Below are 16,543 nucleotides of genomic sequence, written 5' to 3'. Positions count from 1 at the left end.
TTAAAATTTTCATAGAAATAAAGAAAATTGCGTATACTGCTCGTTTCTTAATGAGATGAACCGGGTTTAAATCCCAGTGATGGCTGAGATTCAGACCACAGTGTTGGCGAAAAATATCCTCAGTAGTAGATGGATTATGGGTTAGAGTCCCCTTCCCGTGTTCCTTAGCCGTGGGAGATTTTCGAGGTTTTCCTCTCCACGTTACGCAAATGCGGGTTAGGATCATCAAAAAATCCTCCACAAAATCAAATTTCTCCCAATACTTGATACAGTAATTCCCTTGTCTTCTGGATTGGGTTCAAAAATTACAAGGCTACGGAGTTGAACATTGCTAATCTTAAACTCAAAATTGTTTCGACTGTTCAACTTACTTACAAAATCAGACATAAAAATTTAGTTACTAGAAACAAGTCTTTTCCGGCAGGTTCTTGACCATAAAATATTGAGGGTAGCCTGAGCTTGAAAAATTTTAACTTAGCAGTTATTTTTTTAGATCTACCCAAGGGATTGTAATTTCATATTTTGCCTATCACGCCATATAATGTAAAAAATTTTTAAGATCGCCATTTCGAAATCATTAAGATCGAAGAGCTTTAGCTGCATATTAATAATTTAAATTAAGAAAAGTGAGTTCCTTTTTTATAAAAAAAAATATTAGTATATTAAATATTAAAGCTTGATTAAAAAAAATTCATAGGTTTCAAAATATGCAGATAGAAGTAAAAGTCGGCATCTTTCAAGCGCTCAAAATTAGGCTCCCATTCTCAAGACTTGACAGATGACTGATAATAGACAAAAGTAATTTGAAATTTAAAAAACAAAGATACCAAAGAAAAAATAAAAATAAAGGTGGGAAACTAAGCTTAAAAAAACCTCAGTAGCAGAGTGTAAAGCAAAAATATAAGTGAAAAAATCAAAACAAGAAAAATCACTGTAGCCTCAGTGTAAATCATTGATTCATTTGTTAACAACTTTATTTATATCTCATATTTCCATTTTTCGTCAGTAACCTTACGTTTTATATTTCAGATCATTGTTTCTTCGCATTCACGTCAAGTAAGTCTAGACGTCTATTTCTCAGCGCTTGAAGTATGCGAACTTTTCGACTTTTAATTCAATCTGAATATTTTTGAAACCAATGAAGTTTTTTAATCAAGTAATATTTTACCGCTTTGATTTCTTGAGATTCTTTATATAATAAAATCTTAGTATTAAGCAAAAAATACCCTTAGCAAACTGCATCTTAACAATCTTCAAAATGATAAGTAAAAAAAATCTTCATAATTGGTGTTAAAGTGCTGAAATTTCCTCGCAGTAGGAATAGAAGGTGGAAAATTTTCTATCAAAAGTTTTTTTTAATAAACTATCAAAGATAATTTTTGATCCACAATTTATAAAATCATTTGAAGTTATTAAAGTTTTTTTAGCTGAAGTGTCCTTATTCATATTTAATTGTAACCTCTATAATTTTCCCCATTTATCAAAAAGCAGTTATAAATATTTTTATTTGCCTAATTACTTTCCTTTTCTTTATTAAAAATCAATTTACCATACTTGGCAGCTCACAACTCTAAGAATTATTTACTAATGAAATTTATACATCGAACTGTTTTAAACAATTCCAAAATTTAAATAGTAAGTTTTTTTCCCCCTATCAACTATTATTCTTAGAAACATGTTAAGTCATTTTCTTCAACTTATCAAGTTTCATTCTATCAAGTCATTTTTTTTCACCCTATTCAAATGTTAAGTTCTTTTTTCACCCTATCAACTATTATTTAAGGATATAAAAAATAAGAGACAGTCTTGTCTTAAGTGTCCTTATATTCATATTTAATTGTAACCTCTATAACTTTTCCCATTTATCAAAAAGCACTTATAAATATTTTTATTTGCATAATACTTTCCTTTTCTTCATTAAAAATCAATTTACTATATATGGCAGCGTACAACTTCAAGAATTATTTACTTAAAAAATTTATACATCGAACTGCTTTAAACAATTCCAAAATTCAAATGATAAGTTATTTTTATCACCCTATCAAGTTATTTTTTTCACCCTATTCAAATGTTAAATTATTTTTTTCACCCATCAACTATTATTTAAGGATATGAAAAAAATAAGAAACAGTCTTGTCTGTCTTTTATAGTACATATACATTAGACAAATTTGCAACAGAATAAAATATCATAATCGCAATTTAAATGTAGAAATAAAGTGCTATATACATGGCTAATTTCGCAATTGATTAATAGTGCTAACCAAGCAGCACATATGCTATTGAACTTTAGTGTTCGTTTTCATAGTATTATGATCAGATTATACTAAAATAACGAAAAAGAAGAAAAGTTAAGATTATAAAATGAAAACCAGATGAATATTCATTAAAGTTCCGAAACCACGTTTCGCCTCACTAATAAGCACCGAAACTTCGTAATCTGGTTCCACTACTTGCCTCTTCATAATTAAAAGAATGAATGCATGAACGTGGCCTGTAGCATTTGAGAAAGCCAATTTAATCTGAAACAATCAATATTTAAGGATATAAAAAAGAAACAGTCCCGTCTATCTTGTATAGTACATATTTGCTGTGGAATTTCAACTAACTAAGACACTAACTAACTGTAGAAGGTTGACTAACTAACACTCTCAAAAAATATAGTTCATTTTCAAAACGCTATAATGTGGGACTTTTCAACAATAATGAGGCATTAAACTGAACCATATTTCAGTTTAAGTTAAACCATAATATCAAATACTTTAAGTATGGTTCATATTTTAAGGTTATTGCAAAATTGCATGATTGTTAAATCCAAAGTGTACCGAACTATCAGCATAGTATCAGAGGTGAGTAACTGAGAGAACGATAGAATTAATTGTCGATCATTTTCGTATTTGGTCTCTCAAACATATTTCTTTTTTGTGTTGCATGCTTTCTTCAGCCTAAAGCTCATTCAATTTTTGTTTTTACGTATTTTAAAAAAAAATTTTGTGTAGAGTGGGATTGAGAAGTATTGAATTTAACATTGATATATCGTAAAACATCAATATCTTTTTTTAAATATCATGGTATTGATATTTTAGAACATGTGCACTGAGAAAAGAGAAAAGTTCAAAACTACCAAAATGTAGTAAAATTTACCGGGTTCCTGCCTATATAATATCACAAAAAACTCAGTAATTTTTACCAAAACGCATTGGGTATGATTTTGATATAATTAACATTAAAATACGGTTTAATAGAATCTGATAAAATTTGGTAAATATTATCACCATACCTTAGAGCATAGCATTAATATCATTTAATCCATCAAATGTACTGTACAGTTCTGTATGTTCTACCAAATGTGAGGCAAATAACAACTAAAATTTTGAAAACCAGAATTTCAGGAAAACCGATACCATATGAACGGAAAATTACCAAATGATTCGTTTAAATGCTGTATATATTTTAATTTTATTTACCGTTTCATTTTATTTATGTTTTGTTTCTTTCACCAGAAATGTTATTACCATACAGTATGATAATTTTACCATAATTCTTGCTTATTGCCTTAGTTGTTATCGGGATTGCCCTAAGTTGTTATCGGAAAATACCGAAATCTCCAATGTTTCAAGAATGTAAAAACGTATCCTTTGGATTACAAGTCTAACAAAAAGTTTTGGATGACATCAGTTTTATTTGAAGACTATGTAAGAAAATTGGATCGGAAATTCTTCGCTAAAAAAAGAAAAGTGATACTCTTTATGGATAAATGCACAGCGCATAGTGATCTACCTAATTTGAAAGCAGTAAACTTGCAGTTTCTCCCGCCAAACACAACAGCAAAGTTGCAGCCGATGGACCAGGGTATCATAAAGTGCTTCTAACAGTCTTATCGTAAATGGCTTGTCAGAAAAATAATCTTAAATATTGTAAGCATTTAGAAGATTTGTAATTAATAAATAAGCATTAATTAAATAATCCGACAATATTTTGAAAGTCTAAAACCGAAACTAATGGTAAGTCGAACTTCCGATATGTCGAAGTTTTTCGTCAGTCCTATCAGATTCGAGTTATCGCGAATTCACTGTATTATGATAAAAAGTGTTTCAACCATTTTCTCGAACATTATTTTTCTTAAATTATTACTGATAAAATGTTTGAAATTTTTAAATTATTAATTATTTAAATTCCATTTTTAAATTATTTAAATTTTATATTTAAATTATTTAAATTTTATTTTTAAATTATTTAAATTTTATTTTTAAATTAAGTAATAAACCTTGCAATTAATTATCGTTAAACAATTGTGAAAAATATCGTTAAAAATTAATACTTTTTGAGAATGTACTACTATATTAAAATTCCAATACTGCACAGTTAAGTGAGTGGTATTTACACACCTATACAATTCTTGTACCATTGTGTAAATAAAATGCCAATCAGATATTAGAAAAAAACTAAAAATTAAATATTCTTGAGATAAAATTTCTTAATACTATTTCAGTAAAAAAAAATTCTTTGAAAAGGGAAGTGCATTCCAATCAACTGTAACATTCTCCCTACCACTTATAATATGAGAGATAGTTGACCCGAAAAAAATATCTTTGAAACAATAGACGATAACAGACAACTATCAATGTGAAGTGCGGTTAAGGTATAAACGAACATTTTTTTTCGCCAAGGTGGAGTGTTTTTATGGTTTGAAATTATCTTTATCGATTTTGCCTTGGCGCGGGCTTTAATTATTTATGGCAGTGCTGTGCGTATCAAATAATGCAAAAGCAGGCCACACGACACTTTTGTTGGTACGGAAATATATAGTGAGATTAAAAGTGTCGATACCATAAAGTAGAATAGGAATTACAGTTTCTGATTTTAATGCGTGAGGGAATGTGATAAAATTTTGATTAATTAAGAATATTTAAGCTGGCTTATGGCGAAAAGCGGAGTGTTTTTCTATTTTAGTATTTTTTTCAAATTTAGTCAGATAAGAAAATGATAGATAGAATACAAATTGTTGCTAATTGTACTAAATAGTTGTATTTACTTTAATTCCTTAACTCTCTAACAGTTCATTTGAGATACTTTGTAGATAAATATATATTTGAGTTTTGCAAAGAAAAATTATTTTATGCTGGAACTGTATATATATGGGTGATTCTCACGAAATACGACAATTCACTGTCCCTTGCTCCAAGATCTAATACTATAATACTAAAAGAACTTTTTTTTAAAAAAATTAATAAATAGCATTGCTGTTAGCATTTTAAAATGACTTTGCACTAGTATTGACTGTTTTGTATAGTTAAAAAAATTTATTGAACTTCAAAATGTCATGTTTCTGGCGTGTCCCAAACAATGTTTCCAGTAATAACTTAGCTTCAAAACTTCCTATAAATATTTCAATATCCAATTTTTTTTATCTCAACCGGTGTAAGCATTTCTAGGATATATGTATTATATACAAAAACTTCGTTTAAAATAATTTTTTCTGTCAATAATTTGTTTGTCCCAAGAAAATCTGTCATTTTCCTGGCTACTTTTATTTAGTGGTTTATAACCAAAATAGATAGAGCCAGCAATCAATATCTTATGTTAATATATTGATTAGATACCCTCTTATAAGAACATGTCTTGTTGAATGAATAAAGAAGCAATTTCCTGGTTCAAAATCTGTTTCAAAAATTTTTTAGGGTGAGTAGGTTTTTGTGTTGTCATTTTCCTGTCTTCTTGAAATCATTAATAACATAAACTACATAGATTTATCTGAGTTATTTTAAGAAATCCTGTTGTTTTCCGCAGAATATAAACGTCTTAGGCTAAAATATTAAATTAAAGTAAAGTTATCTGCTATAAAATGGCGAATTGGTCATTATCCTGGTTGTCATTTTCCTGACTTCTGAATGCCAGGACATTGAAGTGTTAGCAGAAATTTTTTTAACTGCTAATACTATAAAGAGGAAAAGCAAATATTAACCTAATACCAAGTTTATGTATGATTGTAATATGCTTGGATGTAATCAAAGTAATTTATTTTTTTAATGATTGATTATTATACACAATTTTATTCTGTACATATCAGCAACAAAAATTTTTTTGATTCTTTCTACAGAGGATAAAAAGAATTAATTTTTAGAAATTTATAGTCCATCTAACATGAAGGCTTAGGCTGAGTAACTTACTATTAACTTAAAATGACTGTTTTTTAAACTTCTAAGCTAATATGTCTATTTATTTTTTTTCTCGAGCAAATGTCAATAAACTACACTGCTGTTTGTAAGATATTAATAAGTGTAACTAAAGAAGAATAAAAAAAATTTTAGATTATTTTGAAGACTTTAAATTTGAAGAAATGTTTTGGTCCGAATTGTCATGTTTGAAAAGATTCACCCATATATATACAGTCCCTGGCCAACTTATTAGGTGCATTGTAAGATTCTATGTGAAATCTTAATTATCAGTTGATACTATACTACAGCTTTATTGCTTTTACGTGACTGAAAGCAGTTTGCACTTGCCTACGCTCGTGTATTAATTCGTTTAATTAGGCGATATATAATATAAATTTGACGATTGGATAAATTAGACGATATATTAGTATATTATAATAAATATAACTATATTAGTATATTATAATAAATAGATCAAATTATTAGACACACAGTACTTTTTTAATAATTACATGTTTGTACGAGTTTGTATGCAATACTTCAGTATTTAAACATACATGTTGTAGGCTTTTATTCCGATTTTTAATATACTTCCTATTTATATTTATTTTTTACGTATTGCATTACAATATTAACCAATTGATACACGAACGTATAAAATGCAAACTGGTATCAGTCACGTAAAAACAATAAAGCTGTATAGTATCAACTGATAATTAAGATTTTACATAGAATCTTATAGTGCGTCTAACAATTCGGGCAGGGACTACATATATAAGTTCAAAATGTAGAGAAATGTAGAGTTGTTTTTATTTATTAGGCTATATATATATATATATATATATATATATATATATATATATATATATATATATATATATATATATATATATATATATATATATATATATATATATATATATATATATATATATATATATATATATATATATATATATATATATATATATATATATATATATATATATATATATATAAATAATTATTGTAACAGAAATATAAGAAAGCGTACCTTTATAAATAAATATTTTAGTAAATATAGCAAAAGTGCAAGAGTAATTACAGATAATAAATTTATTGTGTCTCTCAACCAAATTCCATGTCGAGAATTAGGACAATTTTGCAATATTGCGCATGCGTAATATAAAAAGCGTGTTCACTGATTTCCAGGACTTATCTAATAACCACCGAGAATATTGGGAGAATTTCATAACTTTTTTTTGAGTTTCAAAGTACCTCCACCTAATGTAATGCACTTCTGGTCTCGATTGTTGCGGTTTCTAAAGCAACTTTTAAGATTCACTTTCTGAATGCTCTTCGTGCGTCAGTTAATATCTTAGATATCCTTAAACCTTTTATTTTAAGGAAATTTTTTTAATTTGGAAACATAAACTCTGTATAAGATTCATCTCCAGATCCTCCACTGTTAAGAGCATTCTTAAAAAAGACTTCCTTTCTCATTCTTTTACCCACAAGAAGTACAAAATTCTGTTTACGGCAGCTGGAGGTAATTTCGAAGCATATTAAACGTGTATGTAGACAATAAAGTATGTAACAATAATATATATATATATATATATATATATATATATATATATATATATATATATATATATATATATATATATATATATATATATATATATATATATATATATATATATATATATATATATATATATATATATATATATATATATATATATATATATATATATATATATATATATATATATATATATATATATATATATATATATATATATATATATATATATATATATATATATATATATATATATATATATATATATATATATATATATATATATATATAATAAATGAATAAAAACAAGAAAACACGAAGAAAGTTAAGAAAAACAATAAGTTTCATTTATTGCGCTTAAGCTGCAAGTAAACAGAATTTATTAGATAAGTTCAAAATGAAGAATAAAACAAAGAAAAATGATAGACATATGAAAAAAAAAGGCGGGAAATAAGTAAAAAAATAACAAACAGTTTAAAAAGAAAGAAAAAAAAAGATGACATTTTGTTTAAAGAACCGGAAAAAAAGATATAATCTTTCCTTCAGCCCACACGATTATATTCGCAAAACAGAGAGCTTTCTGATATTGTATCAATAAAGCCAAAGCAAAATATATTAATACAATAGTGTGAGGAGTACTCAAAAAAAAATTTTATAAAAATAACAACAAATAAAATATTTTATTCTTCATTTTGAACTTTTATATATATATATATAAATTTATATATATATATCTGTGTGTGTGTGTGTGTGTGTGTGTGTGTGTGTGTGTGTGTGTGTGTGTGTGTGTGTGTGTGTGTGTGTGTGTGTGTGTGTGTGTGTGTGTGTGTGTGTGTGTGTGTGTGTGTGTGTGTGTGTGTGTGTGTGTGTGTGTGTGTGTGTGTGTGTGTGTGTGTGTGTGTGTGTGTGTGTGTGTGTGTGTGTGTGTGTGTGTGTGTGTGTGTGTGTGTGTGTGTGTGTGTGTGTGTGTGTGTGTGTGTGTGTGTGTGTGTGTGTGTGTGTGTGTGTGTGTGTGTGTGTGTGTGTGTGTGTGTGTGTGTGTGTGTGTGTGTGTGTGTGTGTGTGTGTGTGTGTGTGTGTGTGTGTGTGTGTGTGTGTGTGTGTGTGTGTGTGTGTGTGTGTGTGTGTGTGTGTGTGTGTGTGTGTGTGTGTGTGTGTGTGTGTGTGTGTGTGTGTGTGTGTGTGTGTGTGTGTGTGTGTGTGTGTGTGTGTGTGTGTGTGTGTGTGTGTGTGTGTGTGTGTGTGTGTGTGTGTGTGTGTGTGTGTGTGTGTGTGTGTGTGTGTGTGTGTGTGTGTGTGTGTGTGTGTGTGTGTGTGTGTGTGTGTGTGTGTGTGTGTGTGTGTGTGTGTGTGTGTGTGTGTGTGTGTGTGTGTGTGTGTGTGTGTGTGTGTGTGTGTGTGTGTGTGTGTGTGTGTGTGTGTGTGTGTGTGTGTGTGTGTGTGTGTGTGTGTGTGTGTGTGTGTGTGTGTGTGTGTGTGTGTGTGTGTGTGTGTGTGTGTGTGTGTGTGTGTGTGTGTGTGTGTGTGTGTGTGTGTGTGTGTGTGTGTGTGTGTGTGTGTGTGTGTGTGTGTGTGTGTGTGTGTGTGTGTGTGTGTGTGTGTGTGTGTGTGTGTGTGTGTGTGTGTGTGTGTGTGTGTGTGTGTGTGTGTGTGTGTGTGTGTGTGTGTGTGTGTGTGTGTGTGTGTGTGTGTGTGTGTGTGTGTGTGTGTGTGTGTGTGTGTGTGTGTGTGTGTGTGTGTGTGTGTGTGTGTGTGTGTGTGTGTGTGTGTGTGTGTGTGTGTGTGTGTGTGTGTGTGTGTGTGTGTGTGTGTGTGTGTGTGTGTGTGTGTGTGTGTGTGTGTGTGTGTGTGTGTGTGTGTGTGTGTGTGTGTGTGTGTGTGTGTGTGTGTGTGTGTGTGTGTGTGTGTGTGTGTGTGTGTGTGTGTGTGTGTGTGTGTGTGTGTGTGTGTGTGTGTGTGTGTGTGTGTGTGTGTGTGTGTGTGTGTGTGTGTGTGTGTGTGTGTGTGTGTGTGTGTGTGTGTGTGTGTGTGTGTGTGTGTGTGTGTGTGTGTGTGTGTGTGTGTGTGTGTGTGTGTGTGTGTGTGTGTGTGTGTGTGTGTGTGTGTGTGTGTGTGTGTGTGTGTGTGTGTGTGTGTGTGTGTGTGTGTGTGTGTGTGAAACATAGGTTATTTCGAAACATTTAAATTTATGTGTAGTTCACAAAGTATATAACAATTATATAAACCTATAAAAGTATTATAATATTATTACAAGCATAATAATGAATATTTCAGTAATCTAAATTTTATGAATTAGAAATATGATAACCTACATTATAAACAGCCAAGAATTAAGAAGAGTCATAACATATATTATAAAGAGCATTCTGAAAAGGAACTTTTTATTGAACTGAACTTTTAATTGAACTGTACCTTTTACACATAAGAACTACATGAGTTCATTTAAAGCAGAGGAAGATAACTTTGAAACATATTAAATGTGCATGTAGTCCCTAAAGTATGTAACAATTATATAAACCAATATACAAACTTAATATTCTCTATTTTAATAATCGAAATATTATGAATTAAAACCATACTGCAACTTAACTTTTTCATAGAAAGTCTCATGTTTTCGTAATAAATAATAGCATCATCAAATAATAATTAAAAACTTTTTGTTAAATTAAATTCATTAGACTACAAAAATTAGAGCTCGCATCATTGTTACTTTAACGTATTTTTAAGATAAAGTGAGATATAATTCACTATATGTCAACCTACTTTCCGAACGTCTATTGTAAGGAAACTTTTATTTAAATTTCATAATTCATTACTCACTATTATGTCTGTTTCAATTTCAGTTGTTACAATTTGAACGATGGTGATTATTTTTGCGTTCGAGTTAGACTTACAAACAAAAGTAATAAATGGAAAATAATGATTTGTCTGGTTGATAGACGTTTATTATAATTGCAAACGAATAATGTTGCAATCGCTTAAGACGTTTGGTGAAGTAATAGTTAATTACAGAGAAAAAGCCAACTCCATTTATGTATTGTGGAAATTATGTGATAAATATACCACATGATTACAGAGCGGAAATTCAATAATTTAAATAGAAGAAAATATTGCAATTACTTTTTGTTCTTTATTAATATTTTGAAAGCATAATTGTAACACAATTCGATAAACTGTTGAAGATTTTATGAAACATACTCATCTATTGCTTGGACTCCTAAATCTGAAATGTGACACAGCTGTTTTAGTAAATGAATTTGTCTATAAAAGACACCGAAGTTTTAAAATTTTTTCTTCCTACTATAAATGTTATTATTATGTGATGTAAATTTTTAAACACTATGCTCAAAAAGGTTTCTTATGTGACTAAAAATGTTATTCAATTGTTATTATAATACCATAATTTTTATTATAATTGTTATTCTACATAATATTATATATACTTGGGATATAAAACGTGCTATAAACAGTTTTACAGTATCTATAAAGCAGTACTTGGACATTTTGTAATGAATGATTTTAAATACAATCTATACTAATATTTTTTAAGAAATGATGCAACTTACTTAATTACAATTTATTTACTTATTTGATACAATTTATTTAATTACAACAAAATTATTTGAAGGACTGAACGGGGTTAAAGTTAATCTTTTTATAGAGTAACTGAAATGAAAAATAATAAGTAATTATTTAGCATTACGTACAACACAACGTAATTATGTACAAAACTGAAAGACATTTGATGTTGCAAATAAAAAAGCTAAAATAATTGCACCCTTTTTTATTGTATTTTGTTGCCCTTTCTAATGACATTACTAATTATATTATATAAAATGCATTTTTGGACCTTCTACTCATCATAAATAAAAATTTAACATACTCAATATCATTAAAGATCAAAAATGATGTTATTGATTATTGATATGACTAGATTTATCACAATTATGCAATTTTACTTGAGAATTTACACTTTAGTAAGTAGACTATTCGTATTTCAACTGTCGTTGATCTTTCATAATTTAGCTTTACAAAACACCTTTCAAAAGCATAACTGTAAACAAAAAATAATCACATGGTTTCAAATAGTTTTTGAACTGCTAATTCGATGATGTCTCTCCAAGTTGATTTTGACTACGCTTATCTGACTAAGTCCATCAAGCATAAATAACTACCTAAGATCGTGTAATAAACTCTGTGAAACTCGGTTTTGAACCGATAGAGCTGAAGTCTATCAAACAATCAATGATGTTACCTTTCAAATATATATAGAAAAAAATAGAATCATTTGCAGATAAATTTATCAAATTGTAAAACCTATGAGCAAATTTTTAAATGAGTCTAAGGATAAAAGCCAAAATTTTCTCTAAATATTAGAGATCTAGCCGCAATAGGTTCTAGAGCTCTAAGCAGCTCTCACAAGCTCTTTATTTTATTATTATAAAATACAGTAACAAACTTAATCTAGCTCTCAAATGCTTCAAAGTCTAGAACTTAAAAGAGACTACTTTAAATATAATAAATAATCTTTCCTCACAGTATTTCCCCATCAACATTGACACGACAGCTCTTTGTGAGCCTGGGCCTTCCTCAGAAGCTTTTCCCATTCTGCCCTTCTCCCAGCAATTGACTTCCAGTTCTTTACTTTTAGGATGGCAAAATCTTCATCCACACAGTCTTTCCATCTCTTTTTGGGCCTTCCTCTTGGCCTTTTAATGGAGGGGGTTGCATTAAAGACTCTCAATGCTGTTCGTTTTGGACTCATTCTCACTACATGCCCGGCCTATCTCATTCCACTTAGTTTAATAGATTTAATGATAGCATTTCTATTAAAGATCTTATATATTTCAAAATTATATATTTTTCTCCAGTTGCTGTTATCGAGGATAACACAAAAAATGGTTCGTAGGACATTCCCTTCGAAGATTGCTAATAGCTTCTCTTCCCTTTTTGTTAAAGTCCATGTCTCTGAAGCATAAGTCAAAACTGGCTTGATTAATACCTTATAAAGTAAAATCATCGTCTTTCTTTTTATTGAGTGAGATTTCAATAATGATCCTAAACCATAGAAGCAGCGATTAGATGCAATTATTCTTTTTCAGATTTCGGGATTAATTCGGTATTTAAAGGTATTTTAAGGTACAAAATTAGACTCAAAAAAGTACTTCCGTTCAACGAAACATGCAAATAGATTCTGTTTAAATTTTGCAGTTTGGTGGTTCGTGAAATTCTCACAATTATATCAAAAATTATTCAACCGTCGATTTTTCGCACTCTGTACTTAAAAGTGTGGATTGTTAATTTCGTCAGTCATTATTTTTCTCAAGTTTACGTAATTATATGCATCAAGAAACATTTTTTCAGATACATTTTTTAAAGTGAATTGATTTTAATGAAGCAACTTCGAAACAAGAGCATGAATAAAATATATTGCAAGAAACGGAAATGATAGTCTAAGTAAGCTAACCATACGATGCTATAAACTAAGTTTGACGAGCAGAAAGAAAAATATTTCCTGATCCATCAGGCACGTGTATATTTGAAAAAGGAAAATCCTCCGAAGAGTTCTCCAGGGAGGACTTTAGATCAGGAAGATGCAATTTGTCTAACATTATAATTACACTTGTTTTTTACTCGTCTCTTACAGCTGCACTGACAGGGCTCGATTGTCTTCATAGCCATCTTTTTACCTTAAACATCGTTTAATCTTTTAGATGTTCACTTTGTTTGACGACCAAGATATGACTACTTTTAATTTGGAGGAGTGTTCTACATTATCATTGCTTTCTACTAAATTTGGAGGAGTGTTCTACATTATCATTGCTTTCTACTAAAATAGAGAAATATTAGCGAGTCAGTGGTCCACTGGCTTTACAGTCAAACTGATTTGAAAATAATAACTACACTTGTATATTTAAGGCAGTATAAATTCCTAAATTAATGGATGTTAAATTTTTAAAACATTAATTACAAAGCTTTACATGTAGCAAAAGATTTATTATGAACACAAAACATATATGTTTAACTGTTAATAGGACCATTCTAAAAGTAGTTTGTATTTAGTATTATTAAATTACCCCAAATATGTAACAATTAATTAAGGTAAATGATATTGGTAAATGAACGTGATATATCTTTTCTGAAATGAAAATAATGATTTATAACTACTTTCATGACAATAATTTACAATTTTCAATTCAAATTTTAATAAATTAGTGTCAGAATGTTTAAATTTGATAGGATCAAGTTTCACTGGATTTGTTTTACATTTAAGTCACAATGTCATAGGTATTTTAAAAGTTTTTATGATTTCTTGTGATATTATCATGACAGACATACATTGAAAAAAACGTGAAAGCGAATTTTATAAAAACGTTTCTAAAATATAAAATTTTTTCGATAATACTGAAAATGCTTCAGCGAAATATAACGGAGACACTAATGAAATTTTTTTGTACTGTATAAGTAATATCATAAAGAACATGGAACGTGGTTTTTGGAACATAATAATTACAAGAATAAACTTCATGCAGATTCAAAAATGAAAAATATGATTTTTAAAAAATAATTTGTCATAAAACTGATGGATTTTAAAAAAAACATTAATCTTTAATTGTTGAGTATTTGGCGTCATATACAGGTAAATAAAATTATTTAACTTATAAAGAGTATTTTTAAAACAAATCTAAAAGCTGAATATCAATACTTGATTCAAATGTTAATAAAATGATTCTACTTTCATTTAAACTAGTTAATTATTATCCTATTTTCTTTAATTCTATTTTCATTCTATACACAGACTTAATCATTTTACTTTCTAGTGAAGAGGAAAAAAGAATAAGATAAAACTTTTACAAAGCCGGCTTATTTAGATTCATCTTAATGATAAGAAATTTAATTTATAATCTTTTCGAACAAAAAAAGGAAATAAAATCCTGCTATTAATAAAATAATAAGTATTTTTTTAGGAAAGAATCCCCAAAAAAGTTTAAAACATTTATACAAAAACATGAATAATAGTTTTAAAAAATGACGTGTGGGTAAAGCGGGGGAGGAATCAATTAAATTTGTATATACACTCTATAACAAAAAAATCGACGCACCAAGAAGCAATCATCCGATTGCTTCTTCGTGCCAGATTACAGTGGTGCATGGCTCGATCAGGCTGGAATGATGCCGACTGGGGACGTATAGTCTTTAGCGACGAATCCCGCTTCCAACTGCGTCCTGACGATCATTGAAGACATGTTTGGAGACGCACAGGGCAGAGGTGGAATCCTGCCTTCACTATTGCACGCCACACCAGCCCTCAACAAGGCATTATGGTCTGGGGTGTCATTTTCTTTGACAGCCGGACCCCTTTGGTCGTCTTTAGATGTACACTTACTGCACAACGGTACGTAGACGACATCCTAAGACCTGTTTTGCTACCGTTCCTTTTGCAGCGCCCTGGGCTGGTTTTTCAGCAGGGCAATGCCAGACCACATACGGCACGTGTTGCTATGAACTGTCTGCAAGTTTGTCAAACTCTTCCTTGGCCTGCCAGATCACCAGATCTCTCTCCTATCGAGCATGTCTGGGATATTATGGGAAGGCGATTGCATCTGGCACGGAATGTTGATGACCTCGTTCGACAATTGAATCGAATTTGGCAGGAAATACCACAAGAGACCATCCGGGAGCTTTATTGGTTTATGCCACGTCGTGTGGCAGCTTGTATCCAGGCTAGAGGCGGATCAACACCTTATTGAACTTGTTACTGTAACTCTGCAATAAATTATTCAATTGTTCTGAAATTTTAATCATTTACTATTCTGTACATTGTCTTCCTATCCACCAATTTTCGTTTCAATCGGGCAACTACTTCTTGGTGCGTCGATTTTTTTGTTAGAGTGTATATGAAACTCCGATAAAAATGATGACCGGACCATGCATTCTCATTGCACAGATAAATCGAGTATGATCCATTTTTGTCACATAGTAGATCAGGATTTGTTTAATTGTTCCCATGATAGAATGGGATGCCTGCAAGTGACGTTGTGTAGATATCTTGATTCTGATTGGTTCCTGAAACGTCACATTTGTTTACTTCAGCAACTGTTCCTTCAATTCTATTTCGAGTAACTAATTTTTTAATTTAATTTTTTTTACTATCTCTTTGAATCAGTTTATCAATTTTTCGTTTGATCATTCAATCTTTATTTAGTTTTGTTTTATCAATTAATTGTGCAGAATGTATCTATGATTAAATACTGCAGCTCCAAATATTTGCGCCACAGTAAATTCATTAATTTCAATTTCTTTAAACTTTAAAAAACTATTCATTAATTCAAAAAGAATATAAATATTATTCTTCATTTAATATATATTCTTTCAACTGGTGAATAAAATTTAAATAAATTTTAATACAAATCTGATTGTCCTTATAATCCCTCAAACAACCAATTACTTTTTTTAATAAAAACAAGCTTCTTTATTGATATATGTAATGCCACCTATAGTGGTCTACTTTTTCAATAAGAACCTAAACATTTTCTCACCACTTCGAAAGGAGCAACACAATTCCCATAAATCAACCATTTGAGTGGTAGAAAAATCAAAAATAAAAATTTTCCCTTTAAGAATAACAAACACACCTTTTAAACAGTTTAAACCTTTTGTGCGGTGTTCATAAAGGCACCATTCATTGCCAGTGCGACAACACTTAAAACTAGTCTTCGTAATCGCTACAGAGATTAACTGGAACAATTAAAGTGAACGAAAGTGCTACAGTTGCATAATTTTCAGATCATTTGTTTTCGTCCCTTACTGATATCAAT

Source organism: Parasteatoda tepidariorum, chromosome 2 (assembly GCF_982258835.1).
Source record: "Parasteatoda tepidariorum strain Cologne lab strain chromosome 2, Ptep-v5.0, whole genome shotgun sequence".
Classification (NCBI taxonomy): domain Eukaryota; kingdom Metazoa; phylum Arthropoda; class Arachnida; order Araneae; family Theridiidae; genus Parasteatoda; species Parasteatoda tepidariorum.
Note: the sequence above shows the minus strand (reverse complement) of the source record.